The sequence below is a fragment of the Rutidosis leptorrhynchoides genome, chromosome 7 (assembly GCF_046630445.1).
Source record: "Rutidosis leptorrhynchoides isolate AG116_Rl617_1_P2 chromosome 7, CSIRO_AGI_Rlap_v1, whole genome shotgun sequence".
NCBI classification, from domain to species: domain Eukaryota; kingdom Viridiplantae; phylum Streptophyta; class Magnoliopsida; order Asterales; family Asteraceae; genus Rutidosis; species Rutidosis leptorrhynchoides.
In genome coordinates this window covers 52,305,059-52,323,586 of record NC_092339.1, presented here as the reverse complement: position 1 = coordinate 52,323,586, position 18,528 = coordinate 52,305,059, and the positions used below count along the sequence as shown (strand labels likewise).

The 18,528-nt window shown below is 39.3% G+C and overlaps 1 long non-coding RNA gene across 1 annotated transcript; it reads right to left on the bottom strand.

Moving 5' to 3' along the window:
- Positions 1 to 17,496: 17,496 nt before the first annotated feature.
- Positions 17,497 to 18,041, bottom strand: LOC139858773 (uncharacterized). Its single transcript, XR_011763080.1, has 3 exons — positions 17,939 to 18,041; positions 17,741 to 17,821; positions 17,497 to 17,642 (listed from the first exon to the last, which is right to left on the bottom strand). It is a non-coding gene; the product is annotated as an uncharacterized lncRNA (long non-coding RNA).
- Positions 18,042 to 18,528: the final 487 nt, after the last annotated feature.

Below are 18,528 nucleotides of genomic sequence, written 5' to 3'. Positions count from 1 at the left end.
CCCGAATCCCTAAGAGTCGAACTTTACATAGATGGCCTCCCTAAGAGCATTCAACACAAGGTAATGACATCTCAACCCACTAACCTACAAGAGGCTTTAACAATGGCCCGCCAAGCCTTAGAAACGGTGAATGAAATGGAAGCACCGGCACCAATGGTCGAGAACCACCCGAGTAACAACAAAAGAACATGGGAAGCCTCTCAATCAAGCAACCACAACAATAACAACAACCCCGCCAAGAAGCCTTTTACCTCCAACGACAAGAAAGGCTATGCCGGAAAACTACCTTTTTGTAACGAATGCCACAAGCATCACTTTGAAGGATGTGGCAGGTTTCGCCACCGGCGCCAAGGACCTGTCGCTCGAAAGATGCCCAACGCACACAGAACGGGTGCTTGCTTCGAATGTGGCCAACTGGGTCATTTTAGGAATGTGTGCCCAAATAAGAAAACCAACCCCAACGCACGCCGTTGAACCTTCAACATCGACACCTAGGATGCCCGGAACGACGATGGACTAGTAACGGGTACGTTTCTTCACAACAAACCGTATACTTCATACTTATTCGATTCCATTACCGCTAGACGTTTTATAACCAAGTCTTTGACTCGTGCTCTTTGCACTCCACTTTTTCCCTAGACACTACTTAGGCAATTTAAGTGACCAACGGAATATATTGTGTGCCTATAAATTTTATCAGAGGATATACGTTAAGAATTATGACTTGACACCTATAGAACTAAGGAGCTCAGAACCTATTCGTTAGGGAGAAATTTTTTCCCTACAACTAGGTATAGATTATTGTGAACCGAGTAATTTTCGGTTGGAAGCCGATGCCCTCTTCCTCGTATCCATTACCTCATGATTATTTGCGTGGATCCCGTGTATTCCAAATCGACCTCCGTTCCGGTTATCACCAATTGGGGGTTAAGGGAGACGATGTCTCCTAAGCCATCTTCCGAACTCACAACGTTAGTTGTAAATCTCTCTTGGTACCATTCGATTTATCCAAGGCACGCCCGTATCCACAAACCTCTCGAACCGCGTATGCAAATTCATATAGACTAATTCGTTATCGTATTTATAGATGATATCTTGACCTATCCAAGTAAAGAAGGAAAACGAACAACATCACCATCTCCCGCTCGAACTTTTGAGAAAAGAGCAACTCTATACCAAAGTCTCTGAGTGAGAATTTCTGTTGAACGAAGTCCAATTTTCTAGACCATGATGTTTATGGTCAGGTCGTTACAATCAATCTCGAAATCAAGCCACATGTAATCAGGAAACTCTCCCAACTCAGACTTGTATTCGTAAAAATCTTAGATCTCACCGGTTGTTACCGAAGATTCATTTCTGACTTTTCTCGTGTTACACAACTTTAAACCTCTTCATGTCTGAGCCTTGAACGTGATTCTTCACACCAACCTTCCTAGCTAAATTCGTATAGCACTAGATGGAACTCAAACATGGAAATATTTCTACTTGAACGCCGAAAGGCATACTCTCTCGACTCAAAATCAACGTAACTAAAATTCGTTATTTTGCGCGAAGAATTCGAATACTAAATTGTGGATCCAATCAACTTTCTCGCCATCACGTACCACACTACATACCTATGTTATTTCACCATTACCGTCTGATATTACTGGAATTTAAGATAACACACAATCCAACGATACTTCACTCTTCTTTGACTTAACGCCCTTGCGTCGCTGATAATCGTCCAACCATTATTCAACCCCGAACTATACAATTACGTGTACTATCTCGTTTCTCTTTCAGACTTCATTTTTTTTTGACAACTAGAGGCACGTTATGGCAACCTCGAGATGTAAGCTCATCCTATTCTAAGTCCTCGTTTCACTCCTATCTTTATCGCTCGCACTTCCGTTAAAGGGAACTCCTTGTAAAATTTCTCCATGGATAGAGAAATTCCTCATATTACCTTAGTATTCGCCACGAGGGTGAATAGTCCTAGCGAACATTTTTTTTTCGAAACCTAACTGACTTGTTCAAACATATCTTAAGAGATCCTATTCTAACACGGTGTACCATTGCCAATTACCTCGGATCAAAATACTCGTATCGCTTCTAGTTTTGCAAGAAACCTTGGAAACCCACTTGGACATACGTACCGCGTATCTCCCACAACCGACGAACTGAGCAAACGTACGATTCAATCTTGGAAAGACATGTTACAGACTGGTATTGTCACCTTTAGTAGTTCCTTTTACGACGACAGCTATCGCTCGTATATTAACGCAGCACTTCCGAAACCCTATATGACCGCTAATGTCATACCCCTGTTCATTTAACCAAAGCATGCGGCAAGCAAATCGCCGAATCTGAACTCCATCAAGAAACAACAATTGAGATCGTTCAAGTCCGAGGAGGGCTAGAGACAACCCATGGTCGCCAGAAGAGTTATACCAAACTTAGATGAAAACCTCACAAATCCCAGTGTGTAATCGCGTAATATTGAGAAACCGCACCTTGGAAAGGTGAAATCCATTTTAGGAAATCGAGAAAGGCTATATCTGCAATATTGAACCTTTTGAAACCTTGGGGCGTATTGGAACCGCTTCCTACCGTTTAGAACTTCCGATGCAATTAAGTTTCCGTTTACCCTACTTTTCGTGTAACAAACTTAGAAACGTGTCCTGCGGAACAGGAACGTGCAATCCTGCTAGATACATCAACTATTGATGACAAACTTCTCTTCATAGGGGAAAACCAGTTGAAACTGGGGATCGTAAAACCAAACCTTAATACAACGTAAAACCCTGACTATCCAAATTCATGAGAACACTCAAGGACGTACTTTCACTTATTCATAGCATTGACAACGTAAAGTCTCGAGTAGGAGATATCGACTACTACTTTCAACTAAATTTCGGGACGAAATTTCTTTTGAGGTGTGGATAATGTAACATCCCGCATTTTTCCGTTAAATTATTTTAACGCCCGTCTTTTTCTTTTTAAATAATACCCTTCGTATCTAAATTCGTATCCTTTGTTATGTAACATTTTAAATATTTTCGTTATCGGATTTTAATATCTCCCGTACTCCCGTGTAACTTAAAATAATTCGTTCGGTTATTTTCCGCACCCGATTCAAAGTTGAGGGACCAAACTTGCCAAAGTATCAAACTTTTGACTAGGTCAAAGAGTCAACCTCCTTCATCCCTTTCATTCATCCTCCCTTTTCCATTTTTGATACTTTCAAACTCTCTCATTTCTCAAACATAAAATCATCATCCAAATCTCACCAAGGAAGTAAACATCAAAACAAACTACATATTCTTGATCCTCTCATCATCCTCTTCGATTTGATGCTAACTACTTCGATTTTGGGTAACATTTCTAAATCACTAGATTTCTTTAAATTCGTGTTCTTGACTTATAAAGTAGTTAATTAGTGTCTATGGCTCATTGTGATGTCGTGTATGTAATTTGTATGCTCGATTTGTTGTTTTTGGTGTAACTAGTTCATTATGAAAATTGCTTGCTAAATCTTTGATTTTGGATGATTAAAAGTTGTTTAATTGTTAAAGTTCATGTATTAAATGTGTTACTAGCGTCATTAGCTTCAATTTGATGTGTAGGTTGATTAAGAAAACTTCAAAAACATGATTATTGATTTTGAGATGTTTGACTAGGGTTTGATAGTTCTTGACATGAATTTTTGGATGCTTGAATGCCATGAAATGTTAATTGTTAGTGTTTAGTAGTAATGTATGCTTCATTACCTTCAAAACGGCATATCACATGTGTGAATTGGATTCCCGAAACTTAAAATGCATTTGATGAACTTGAAACTTTGAAAATGGATTCTTAATGATCACTTGACGGAAAATCGGTTATTGAAATTGATGTTTTTGTTTGATGAAACGTGTTTAGTTGTTTTCCTTGTCAAATTACCTTTCCAACGATATATAGTATGCATTTTGGATGTTTTCGGTTCATAAAATATGTTAATTTGAGTTTTGGTTCGTGACTTGGTCTATTTTTCTGCAAACAGCAAAAATTCCAGGTATGCGCGCCGTGCAACCTCAGCGCGCCGCGCAAAACAGAAATCCCAGATATTTGCCCCCTTTAGTTGAGTTCTGACCCGGATTTACACTAGGGTGCGCGCCGCGCAACCCATAGCGCGCCGCGCATATGCCCAGCTCATTTTTGTTTTTATTTTTCCTTTCACAAAATGTTTTCCGCTTAACCGTAACTCCGATTAACATGAAACTTGGCCATTCTGCTCATAAATGATTTCTCATCATGGGAAAATTGTCGGATACCCGACCCGACCCCGTTGACCTTGACTTTGACCAAGTTTGACTTTTAGTCAAACTTAACCAAACAATTATACGATCGTTCTAACATGCTTAATTACTTGTATCGTGCATGAAACTTGACTAATTGATTCACATGCTACATAATCGAGTCGTAACGAGCCATAGGACTAATTGAACATCTTTGACCGTTTGTGTTTACCGTTATTGATATAACCTATATGTTTAGGTCAAGACTAGCTTTGTCTTTGCACGCGTTTACTTGTTGAAGTACTTTATTAACTCTTGCACGCAAGGTGAGATCATAGTCCCACTTTTACTCTTTTAAACTTACTTTTGGGATGAGAAAACATAAACGATTCTTTTGAACTAAGTGAACACAAGAACGGGAAAACAAACATTCTACATACGAGTTTAGAACAAAAATCCTCAATTCGATTATCATTAGTTACACTTGACGGGTGTAAGCGAGAACTTATGTTATATGGCCATATGGGTTGACAACCCTCATCTCTGACGGTTCGCTATCGTCTACGGATGAAATATATTTTCGAGAATTAGTGTTTGTTCTAGCACTATGGATGGGGTATACAATGGATGGAATGTTAAGCTTTGATAATTGGGTGCTCGTGAATATTAACTTTTAGAATGTATTACTATTATTTCAACTTTGCAAACCTTGTGGTTTGACTTACTTACTTTTACTCACTTACTTACTTAAACCTGTGATTTCACCAACGTTTTCGTTGACAGATTTCTATGTTTTTCTCAGGTCTTGCACGATATGTGATACATGCTTCTGCTCATTATTTGATACTTGCATTGGATGTCGAGTATACGTGCATTTCATGGAGCGTCTTTTGACTTTACTTTAAACCGTGTCGCCTAGATTTCATTCGTATTATAACGTTATAACTTAACTATTGGTTGAACAATTCTTGTAAACTTTGAAACAATCTTTATTTTGAAATGAAGGCGACATATTTTAGTCAAAAGTTATCTAAAAGACTTATAATCAGGTAATGGGACCCACGTAGCCGACGCCGTCACTTGACGATTTGTCGGGGTCGCTACATTTTAATCATTCTAATCGGGAGGGTCTGGGATATTCTGAGGTTGCACCACCTCTTATGGGTGAGTATGTTAATAAGCCCGTAGAGAAGTTTAAGGAACCAGTGGTGGAACCACCATATGGTAAACCTAAGGAGACCCCAGTGGTTAGTGCTAGTAAGGTTGTTGATTCTAAGAACCCTACAGAGGTTATTTATGAGACTGAGTCTGATACTGACATAGACACTGAGAAAGATAGCAAACCATTTGTACCAGTGACTAAGCCAGTTACGATTCTTAAGAATCCAAAACACAGTGAGAATAGGAGTGAGAGTCTTAAGACGCCGACAAAGAGTGTAGAAAGGCCCAAACAGAGTAAGAAAAAGACCACTTTGTCTACTCCTATTAAGTTTGTTAAAGAAAATAATTCAGGAAAACAGCAGGTTAGTGTTCCTAAGGTAGAACAACCACCTAAAGGTGGGAGTTCTAATTCTGAGATAGTGTCCAAGTATGTTCCGCCTAGTCGGCGTCAGACTGTTGAAAAACAGGTTTTGACACCCCCTACGATTAGACAACGTACTGAACAGCCTAGGAGACAGTTTTCACCGATTAGACGCAGGTTGTTTAACGTTAATGATTTTGATAATGTTAACTGTTTCAAATGTGGGAGGCTGGGACACAGGGCTGTGGATTGTGGACCCATTAGACAGACACCCCGCAGGAAGATTGATCTCAGTCCAAATCGTTCTTTTTATAGAAGATCATCTTCTCCTGTGCACAATTCAAATGTGAAAGTAATTGATTGAAAGGTTTTTCAAACTAACGATTATTATAGAAAACCATTGCCTAAAAATACAGTTTGGAGACCAAAATCTGGGGTGAAGGGTGTTCAACGTCCTGCAGGTCCTTCGGGATCCAAGGGACAATGGGTGGAATTGCCAGTTGTTGGCATTGACGGGAAACCCACTGCCATTAGGGCATGGGTTGCCCTTTCTAACTAATCCTCTTACTTTAATGTGCAGGTCGCCTACAATCCACGCTGCAGTACTTGGATTGTTGATAGTGGGGCGTCCAGGCACATGACAGGGAACTTGTCCTTACTTTCTAATGTGAAAACAGTGGATGGTGGACCGGTTTCTTTTGCTGGTAGTGAAGGAGGGTTTATTACTGCTCAAGGTGTAATCGCGAATGAAAATGTCAGCTTTGATAAGGTTAATTTTGTGGAGCAGATGTCAAACAATCTGCTTTCAGTCTCTCAGGTTGCTGACAAGAAGTATACAGTAGCATTTGATGATAAACAATGCTATATTTTGAAGAAAGAATTTGTTATTCCGGAAGACATGATTCTGATGACTGCTCCCAGATGCAAGGATCTCTATATCCTTGACATGCGTAAGGCTCATGTAAAGGAAGCTACTGGCCATCAGGCTTTCGTTTCTAAAGCTACTGAACAAGAGTCTATCATATGGCACAAGCGTATGGGTCATTTGAGTCTGAGGAAGATGAACAATCTAGTCCACAATGGATTAGTTGATGGTGTTAATCTTAAAAGTTTTCATATTCCTGATGTGTGTCTTCCATGTAAACAGGGGAAACAAACGAAAAAGTCACATGCTACCAAAAAGCATCATTCTGTTAACATTCCTTTGGAGTTGTTGCATATGGATCTCTTTGGTCCAGTCAACTGTAAAACTCTCACAGGAGAATCTTATTGCTTGGTAGTTACTGATGAATATTCACGTTTTTATTGGGTGGTGATGTTGAAGAATAAATCGGATACTTTTGAGCATATTAAGGTGCTGATTCTAAAGCTCGAAAGTTTATATAAATTGAAAGTGAGAAAGATTCGTACTGATAATGGTACGGAGTTTAAGAACAATCAGATGCTGCAGTTTTGTAACGAAAAGGGGATACAACAGCAGTTCAGTCCTGCTTATACACCACAGTCAAATGGTGTTGCTGAGAGAAAGAACAGGACTTTGATTGAGACCGCAAGAACAATGTTAGCTGATTCATGTCTTCCGATTGCCTTCTGGGGTGAAGCAGTGAGTACAGCGTGTTATGTTATGAACAGAGTTCTCGTGGTGAAGCGTCATGGTAAAACTTGTTACGAGCTGCTGCATAAGAGAAAACCTAATATTAAACATTTCGAACCCTTTGGCGCACCTTGTACTATTTTGGTACGTGATGCTGGAGGAAAATTTAATTCAAAGGTTGTTTCTGGTATCTTCTTGGGTTACGGGAATCCGAACAAGCGGGTGTACAACAATGAGACAAAACGTCTGGAAGAACAGTTTGAAGTTGATATTCAGCGCAATGCACCGCCTCGTGTCAGTAAAGGTTATGCATGGCAGTTTGAGTATGATAAGCTTTTTGATTCATTCAATCTTCCACCAGGTGCTACAGAGGAAGAACTTCTGACTCGGATATTGTTTGATTCTCGGAATTCTTCAGAAAATGTTATCACTATTCCTACGCAGGTTCAGAATCCGGTTTCTAGCGTGCAACCAAGTCCACAAAATGTTCAAGGTAATCTTGAGTCTAATGAGGACGGGGTAGTTGATACAGATGAAGATAGTGAGTTAGATGATGATGTGGAACGTACAGTATTGACAGAGAGACATCTGAATCCTCTATATAACCAACCATCTACTGTGACTGATCTAGAACAGATAGCAGATGCAGGAGGTGTACGGAGATCGAATCGTTTTATTCTGCCACCAAAGCGTCTGGCAGACTATTATGTGGATACAAGAGGACTGCCTAGTGTCAATCCTCCTCAAACTACTACATCTGGGGCATCCACGTCAGGAGTTATCTCTACATCCGAGGTTCCCGCGGTTACTGAAAATATGACTGCAGTTGAAGATGTTCAAAGTGAAAGTGCGAATTTGGTGACAGCTTTTTATTCATCATTGAACAAGACAGGGAGAGTGTTTGTTCATGCCCACTCGTGTTATGTGTGTCAAATCGAGCCGGAAGATGTATACGAAGCTTTAAAGTACGATGAGTGGGTAAGTGCTATGCAGGAAGAGCTGTTGCAATTTAAACATCTTAAGGTTTGGAGGTTAGTCAATCCACCGCATGGTTGTGTACCCTATGGTCTTCGTTGGGTTTTGAAGAATAAGAAAGATGAGCAGGGTATAGTGATTCGTAATAAAGCTAGATTGGTGGTTAAGGGATATCAACAAATCCCGGAAATTGACTATGATGAGGTTTTTGCTCCAGTTGCGAGACTGGAGGCTATCAGGATTTTCTTGTCCTTCGCGTCCTATATGGGTTTCAAAGTTTATCAAATGGATGTGAAGAGTGCGTTTTTGTATGGTGAGATAAATGAGAAAGTGTTTGTTGAACAACCGCCTGGTTTTGAGGATCCGCATTTCCCAGAAAAGGTGTATCGACTAGAAAAGGCGCTATATGGTCTACACCAAGCTCCTAGAGCTTGGTATGCAACTTTGTCCAACTACATGCTTGAGAATGGTTTTCGGAGAGGTGTCATTGATCAGACACTTTTCATCAAGAAGAAAGGACAACATCTTATGTTAGTGCAGGTCTATGTTGATGATATTATTTTCGGGTCTACAGATCAGAGTATGGTTGATGAGTTCGAGAAGGTTATGCAACGGAAGTTTAAGATGAGTTCCATGGGAACTATTAAGTTTTTCTTAGGTTTGCAGGTAGCTCAAACGGATAAAGGCATCTTCTTACATCAGACGAAGTATGTTGCTGATATCCTTAAGCGCTTTCAGGTAGATACAGAGAGACCAGCTAAGACTCCGTTGTCGGTTAATCATGGGATTTCACCAGATAAGGAGGGTGCTCCAGTGGACCCTACTTTGTACAGGGCTATCATAGGTTCTCTAATGTACCTAACTACTTCTAGACCAGATATAATGTTTGCGGTGTGCCTGTGTGCTCGTTATCAGGCAAACCCTAATGTTCATCATATGTTAGTGGTCAAGAAGATTCTGAGGTATCTAAAAGATACTCCCAGCTTAGGGTTATGGTATCCGTGTGAGGATGGTTTTGATCTCACAGCGTACAGTGATTCAGACTATGGAGGTTGCAAGAAAGATTTCAAGTCAACATCAGGAGGGTGTCAATTTCTTGGTAGCAAACTAGTAACCTGGCAGTGTAAGAAGCAGACAGCAGTGGCTCAGTCCACTTGTGAAGCAGAATATATTGCCGCGGCCAGCTGTACATCACAGGTTATCTGGATACAACAGCAACTACGTGACTATGGTTTGAAAATCTCTAACACTCCTATTTATGTTGATAATACTGCTGCCATAGCTGTCACTAAGAATCCCGTAAATCACTCTAAGACGAAACATATAGGGATTAAATACCATTTCATTAGAGATTGCTATGAGAAAAAGTTAATTGATGTAGTGCAAATTGACACTACAGCCCAAAGGGCTGATCTCTTCACAAAAGCTTTTGATAAACCACGTTTTGAATTTCTATTAAATGAGATAGGTGTTAAGTTGCTTCAAGATGTAGTTCCTGAAACTGAAATTCCTGAAACTGAGGTACCTGACACAGAGGAATCTAAGCCTGAGACTGAGTTGTGAATGGTTAGAAACTGCTTGTAGAGTTTGAATAGTTTTGCATGATAGCTTCTAGATCATTTGCATTTTTCGTTTGCATGTTAGATTAGTTTTTACTGAAATTTGCATGTTTGCTTATGTTTTTAGATAGTTTTATGCTTTTGTACAGAGAATATCAAAAAGCCATAAAAATTGAAAAACCAGAAAAACAAATAAAAATTAGAAAAATAGAAAATCCATAAAAAGTGAAAAATCAGAAAATGAGTTGCTTGTTATGTTTGTGGGGAAGTGATTGCAATACTGAACTGACATGTAAGTTGTGAAAAACAAGTAATACAGGATGATTGATAATATGTTGGTAAACTTTATTGATCTAATTCTAGATAGAGATGATCACACTAATAACGCGTAAATATCATGATGAGGAAATCGTGAAAAGGTTTACAGCGGTTGAGGGTAGTCACCTACTTATCACTGAATATGTACCGAGAAATGATTGAACAGAAACTCGACAGACGGTTGAGGTCTCCCCTACTACGATTTATACTCGGTAGCAAAAGGATAATTTTGTGAGTCCCCAAGGTGAGCATATTTTGTCTAGGATGCATACTTGTTTCTATTTACCTTTATTACTTGGACCGAAATCCAACAACATACATATCGGGTACCCAAAGGGAGGTGTTTTCTCTAAAAGGGTTGAGAAGTGCAGTTTTGTATCACAGACACATAATGATTTTTAAAAGGCAACATCATCGGGTTCTAGATTTCCACATACGAAGATTGGTTTTTCGTGCAGTTATAACAAATGTCAAAGACAGTGGTGCGTCATCATCATGTTCAGTTGTAATCTTTTATTTATTTATTTTGTTTATGTATTGTAAGGAGAAAATGCAACATCAGAAAATCCAAAAAAAAAAAAAAAAAAAAATGCAAGTTATGGATTGTTTATGTTTATTTATGTATTTATTTCAATTTGTAAATAACATGATGCACTACATAGCTGCAAGAGAATCATGGATCAAGAATTGAACAGAGTTTCAGAGATTTCTCGGTTATCAATGTTTGAGACAACATACATTCCAATCGGAGACTTATTTGAACGATTTCGTTATCTACATCCGAGGGGGAGAATTTATCAGATCATCAGATATAGAGAACTTAAATCATTTAGTTCACATCTCAATTAGTGAACTTTACATCTTTTGTCTGTGATATGGGATTGTGCCTATTGACCTGGATAGAGGGAATATCTTCTGGAAGGTATCTTAGCGTTCCATCACTCAAATATTTATATCACTTCCATCCATCCAACACCATACATCATACTATTTCCGTTTAAGTATGGGGTTTATAGCGGCCGGTATGCGTCCTTAACAGAGTATGCAATAAATTTGAGATTAACAATGTTATCTGAAACGAAAGGTATAAGTTTAAGGTAGAAGCCAAAGGCTGACAGGGTTGCTAGAAACATCGTGAGATGGTTCTGTTCAATAGAATCGAAAGTACATTGATGTGATAAGAGGACAGTGTCAACAGGTTTGTGCTCAATTGTTCTACCCGAGAAATCGTGCGATCTCAAACGAGGACTGACTTTGTGATGTAAATCTGACATTGAAAAATGTTAAAGTAATTAATCTAACGTGATCATCTAAGTCTAGGGTGAAAGTTGATGAATGTTTATTGATATATTTGAAGGTTGTTCTGTATATGCTTTAATGAATAAGTTCGTGAATGAACTATGGAATAACATGTCAATATAGTTCAGTTCTGATCCCCGAATCAAAAGGATTCAATCAATTTTATATGCCAACTCACAAAAGATATGTTATTCTTCTGGAAGTGTGACTGATGATAAGCAGTATTATTTGTTCCTATGCTGATAACATCATGAATTTGTTAATGTTAATGCTTTATGAAACTGATGTTAAAAGTTTATTATCCACAGATCTAAAAGGTTAAATGTTACTGATTATATCTGTTATTATATTGCTGATCATGATACACTTGATCTTGTACAGTTATTTGCTTTGTGTATTTGCATGAGCATGCATTTCTGAATTAGTTTGCATTCATGTGTTAGTTGCATGTGCATTTATATTTCATCTTTTAAGTCCACAACTCAGTTCTGGGTAAGGTTTACTGTGAAAGGAACCTTAGGTTTCTTATTGTTTTGAATATAAGTTGTTTTGAGCTTAAAGGAACAAAGCGTGATGTTTTTTATTGTGGAGATCAGTCCCAGGGGGAGTTAGTGTAAATGGGTAAAAGTCTGATATTGAAAAGTGTTAAGTTTTAAAAGTTTTCAAATGTCAGACCACCGGCCGACAGTCCTTACATCCGGCCGATGGACTCAGACCCTCGCCCGAGTGTCAAGACCATCGGGCCGACGGACTTGACCATCGGCCGATGGTCACTGACAGGGTATAAAAGGACCCAGCGACGAACGGGTCAGTCACTCTGGCCAAAATTGTGTGATTTTACCCTAATTTTCTGAAGTTAAGGAGAAAGGTTTTGATCCAGTTTTTATTATTCATCTTTTCTTTGTGATCTTAGCGCCGTAAACAAGGTAACATAACTCTTAATCGTTTGTTTGTAATCGATGATTTAGTGTTCGAAGTATAAACTTTAAATCGGATGAGTTTTATTTGAGATCTGTTGAAATTGATGTTTGATGTATGATAAACGGCCCCTTTAGCATCTGTTATAACAGGAATTTGAACTAGAAACGTCAAATCGGACGATTTGATCAATTTCGAGTCACAGATCTGATGAACTACCTCCGGCCGAGGGTCTCTGACCATCGACCGATGGTGTCCATCGATCGGCCGGACATCTTGTCACTCGGCCGAAGGTCGTTATTTGACCAGTGTGTGTATGTGGTTAGACCATCTGTCGTAGGTCTAGACCATCGGACCGATGGTCTCCACCATCGACCGATGGTCATTCTGTTGGACCGATGGTAGATTATTTTGATTAATTTTCATTGAATGATTAGTCTCTGATAATTTCTGTGATGCCCATCTAATGCTAGTGTTTGTAGTTTGTATTAGAATGTCAGGTGGCTCATTTGTTGGTCAATGGATGTTCAACATCGACCGTAGGAGAATCCTAGCTAGATATCGACCAATCTTAGTAGAACAAAAGGTCATTGCGACTCGACAGACTTATAGTCCTTGGGAACAGATTGGGTGTCAGGCTTTCATAGATATTGGGGATTATTACTGTCCTGCTCTACTTAGAGAATTTTACGCCAATGTTGCTTTAGAGGATGGTAAGAAGAAGTTTGTACACTCGGGTCTATTTAATCAACAGTATAGGTGGACTTTAGAGGAATTCTCAAACCTGTTAAACGTTCCTCATACTGGGGTTAAGATACTGTACCCTAGCAAAGATATCAGAAAGATTCCCAGTAGATTCAGATTGTCAGATGTTATTGTTAGGATATGCAAGCCAGAGAAGGTAGTGTATACTGGTAGAGTTGAGGTTAGTGATGAAGATATCTTGCCACAATATGAGATACATTTGAGAATCATCAAAAGAAATGTGAATTTTAGGAGAGAAGGAGATCATTTGCTGTCTGGTACTGAAGTCTTGCTTCTATATTGCCTACTAGAGGGTATTCAAGTGAATGTGGGACACTTTCTCATTCATGTGATGAAAGATTTTCTTGAATCAGAAGAACCATTCCCATATGCAGCTTTACTGTATAACTTGTTTGAGAAACTTGGTGTGATTCAACATGAAGAAAAGTTAGTGCCAGAGGATTCCATAATGGGATGATTGATTCTGATGTTATGTTTATGTTTGATTATTTTCAGATTATTGTGTAATTTGATAATGCTAGCCTGTTAGCATTGATACGGTATCTTATGTCTGTAATGATCTAACTTTGAACATGTGATTATGTAACCGTGATCGTATTAATGTGATATGTACTATGATGATAAATCAGTGATACTTAATTACTCATGAATTTAACGCTGATTAAGAATTGTGTTTGCAGTTTTTGTTAATCATGTCAGGTGCACAAATGGATGAAGAACAAGCTGTCCACAGTTCTGAGACTGAATCATCAGGAGGACCCACATCTGCTAGTCTTCCAGGGTTGAAGGCGAGCCCTAACTCTAATCTGATGGCGTGTCTAAATGACAAAGGTCCAAATGCTAGCAAGTACAAGACTGTGATTGAATTTTTGAAGCGTTCAAGGATATTTGCTGCGGTGTCAATGCCATGTACTGCTTACTATTCTCATCAGAGAGAATTCTGGGCTAACGCTAGAGTGGAAACTGTTGATAATAAGCCTGTGATAGTAAGTCGAGTATGTGATCAAGAGGTTAAGATATCTGAGTATACTATTCGGAACACGTTTTTGTTTGAGGATGATGAGAAAATGCCCAAGAGATTGTCGAAGACTAAGATTACTGGATGTGTGCTGAGATGTGAGTATGCTGGTGATATTACACGTGCTACGATCAAAAGAAGCGGATTCTCTCCACCGTACAGATATCTGTCTTTAGTGATTGTTAAGTGTTTGAGTACGTTACAAGGAGGATTTGATGAGCTGAGTGAGATTTATCAGGGAATGTTTGCTGCCTTGATTCTGAAAGCTGATTTCAATTTTTCGGGTGTTATCTTTGATCTGTTGATGGAGAATGTTACGAGCCTACAATACTTGATTTATCCGAGGTTCCTGTAGATAATGATTAATGCTCAAACTATGGATCTGCCGAGATCAAAGAAGGACATCATCAAGCTGAAACATATGACAGATCTTACGTTTAATCGATTAAATCAGAAGAAGAGTGCTAGTGATGGAAAGCTGGTGTGTCATCTTGCGAGGGAAGATTATCAATGTCCACCAGGCAAGAAGTGGAGGAATGAGAACAGTCTATCTGGTCATGAGCCTGATTTTGAGCTAGCAAACAGTGATGAAGAGGTTGATCAGCCGATGAATACTCAGGGTATAGGTGGTTCTGGTACTGGAGGTTTGGCTGATGAGCCCGTTGATGTTAATACTGGTACTGGTGAAGAAGCTCCTAGAGGTGAGAGGAGACGTCTGGTAGAAGATGAAGGTTCTCAGGTTTCTACAAAGATGAGACCGAGCAAGAGGTTTAAGTTGGTTTTGAAGAATCCAGGTGGTTCTGCTACAGGTGCTACACAAAGAACTGCACCTACTCAAGCACAAAGTCAACAACAGCAACAAAGTCAGCCACGGCAACAAACTCAACCGCAACATCAATCACCGCCAATTGTTCAACAATTGTCTCAAGAGACTGTGTCTACTCCAACTCCGGAGGCACCACATACAGGAGCAGAAGGAGGAGTTAGTTCATCTGCGCTTCTGAATCTGAATGATTTGTATGTTCAAGCTATGGCTGATAATCTGAGAATGAAGAAGGATATGGATGCGAAAGTGGAGGAGTTGAGAGAAGAGAATCGTGTGAAAACTGAGGATGTTACTAGGTTGAGAACTCAGGTTGATTTGTTACAGAAGAAAGTTGGTGATCAATCATTGTTGTTAACTGCTGCAAAGAAAGAAGCTTCTGAAGCTAGAAAGGTGGCAGAGTCGGCTTTGGCTAGGATTACTTCTTGGGAAGAGAAGTTTGATCTGGTTGAATTGCTAGAAGGAGAAACTGATGTTCAAATGGTGGTGGCTCCTGGTACTTCAAAAGAAACAGCACTGTCAGTAATTCCTTTACAAATTGATTATAGTTTTAGTGAATTCTTGTCTAAACAGGATGAGCTCAAGCATTCTGTTGTTTATGATGATTTAGAGGAGGGGGAGATCCCTCACAACTTCACCAGAGCTGAGCTGGACGAGCTGGTGCGTCTAGAGAAAGAAGAAGCTAAAGCTGCTGACGCACAGTCCGATGATCCTCCATCAGAGGATGATTCTTTTGGCCCTGAGATTTCTAAGGATATCGATGATGGGGAAGTTGATGGTTTAATGGAAGATGTTACTTTTGAAGAATATCCTACGTATATGAATGATAGGAATGAAGATCTTCCTGGTTTTGAGGAGTTATTTAGAACAGATGACGAAGTTTTGAATCGAAGGTGTAAAGAGAAAGAGAGAACTGAGGTTTTGCCTGAAGGGTTCTTGCCAGTCAAGTATAATGATGAGGTTGCTGCGAAGTTAGAAACTGACTGGCGTGATATCTTGAGGATTTGAAAGTATTGTGAAAAACCGAAGCTTGAGCCAAAGTATTTGAAGATGATAAATTTGAGGAAAGGTGCGAAAGGAAGGATCTTGGCCTGGGCATACATTGAAGAATTCAACATGTTTGCAATTAAACGAGAGTTTGGAGTTGACTACATCAAACATGGTCATGAGTTCAAGTCACTGCCGTATTTTGAGCTTATGCAGATTGCCAGGTTAAAGATGTTGTATTGTGGAATGAACGATCGCTCATCATTGTTGGTTAAGAAAATTCGAATCGCGTACAATTCGAATAACTGGAAGGATTTTAGACCACAGTATCCGAGGATTAAGTACAGGGTTGATCCTGTTAGTGGAGTATCTCGACAAATTTTGAAGTATAAGCCGGCAAAGACTATGAAGAAGGTTCCGTTAAGAAAATTGCCGCAGAATTGGAGTCAGAGATTTCGTTGGTGGTTTTATGATGATCGTTCTGAGGAAGCTGTGATTGTTTTAGATAAGCTGAAGGAAGATGATATCGATTGTATTCGTGTGTTGGATCCGATCTGGTTAAGGAACTGTACCGAAGCTGATATTTTTACTTTGTACTATAACCGTATGCTTTATCGTCGTGAAAACAGGGTACAGGCTGAACAGTATGTTAAAGTGGCTAAGCTGTGCTACTTGAACAACATGGTGATCGATCCGTATGATGACTGAAGACTTATGGAATAGAACTAGGTCTTAGGGGGAGTTTGTTGGTGCATAAATCCCGAGTTCTATTACGTTTATTGTTCTATTTGTTATGTACTTGATATTTCAGTCATATATGTACGTGGACATTTATACTTTGTGTTTATGATGCTTAGTATAATGTCGTGAATAGGTCAAGCAGTCGGTTGGCTGCTCAAGACCATCGACCGATGGTAGGGACCATCGGTCGAGGGACTGTCACCATCGGCCGAAGGTCCCCGACCACCGGCCGATGGTCACTGTATTTAGTATAAATACGGGTTTCGTGGTTTTGTGTTAGGTTACACACCATAAACCCTTAGGCCGTCGAATTACTTGCTGCTAATCGTCCCAAAACCCTTACCAACCGAATACACAGTCTTAGGCATCGATTCTATCAATTATTCATTGGTTAATTCGATCCCGTTAGTCTAATACGTATTCGACTCATTCTAATTAGTGTTTCCGCCATTAATCTAGATACAACGTATGATCTAAGGTCCGAATTACATCTTCAGAGTGCAACAACAGAGTAATCTGTGACTACCTTTAACAAAGCCTGCAGGGACCACCACGTAAAAGACATACATGTCAAACCAGATAGTCAAAGGTGGTACTATACATGAAGTTTTTGTATCAGATATGTATAAATGAAAGATGATAGTATATATATATATATATAGGTACACCTACCTCCATTGCTCCTTTAGAGATCATATCTTCACTAAGTTTATCCGAGTGTTTACAAAAATTGTTAAGACAAGCTGCAACATTCCTCTTCGTTATGTTATGCATCTCTGGTGAAAGCAACAGTTTTGCAAGTTGATGTATACATCTCCTCAGGTCTTCATAGAAATATTCACTGAAGAGTGTCATATGACCAATCTATACAAAGTAAACAATCTCATGGAAGTGCTCATCCAGTGTATATAATAAAACTTATTGTTGCAGAATAACTAGTTGAAAACACAGAGGCATCTTACAGCAAATACAGCACATACACGGGGGAAGACATCCTTATCGAATAACAGGTCAACCAACAGGCTACTGATGTTGTGTTTTGCCTATAATATAAAGAGCATCAAGAACACACATATATGATCAATGGTGTTTGCAAAATATAGAATGATGTTTCAATATCTATGGCAGGATTTTGTAAACAAATAATGGTTAATGCTTACCAACAAGCTATAAAAGTAGGAGCTACGCATGCACATGTATCCTATAGCCGTGCACGTCCAAGCACGCACTTCTGGATCGTCATGTGTAAGGAAAGCTTTCAACTGTTGTTGATGGGAAAATGGTCACAACGGGCAAACTACAAAGCGGAAACAAACCCGTTTGACAAGCATTTCCCGACCCGTATGAACCCATGAGGAAACTAACAAATAAGGTATACCACAATCACCACAAATCAATACCAATTCTGTCCCAAATCAGCAAATACGAAATAACAAAGCACACACAATACACACGAGACTTTTTACGTGGAAAACCCCTCAAAATCGAGAGTAAAAACCACGGGACTCGTAAGCCACTTAATGTTCCACTATCATCAACAAAGAGAGCAATACAATAATCCTTCTCTAGATCAACTAGAGGTATACAACATCATCATACTCTTGAACAACAATAATCAACAAGTATATGAAACAATTAAAGACAAAAGAAGAATTTCATCACCCAAAATTCTGCTACTGTTCGACCTGCTGTAACTCGAGCTACAGACCACTTGAGACGAATTCAACGGTTGAAAATGTTGGCACTGATG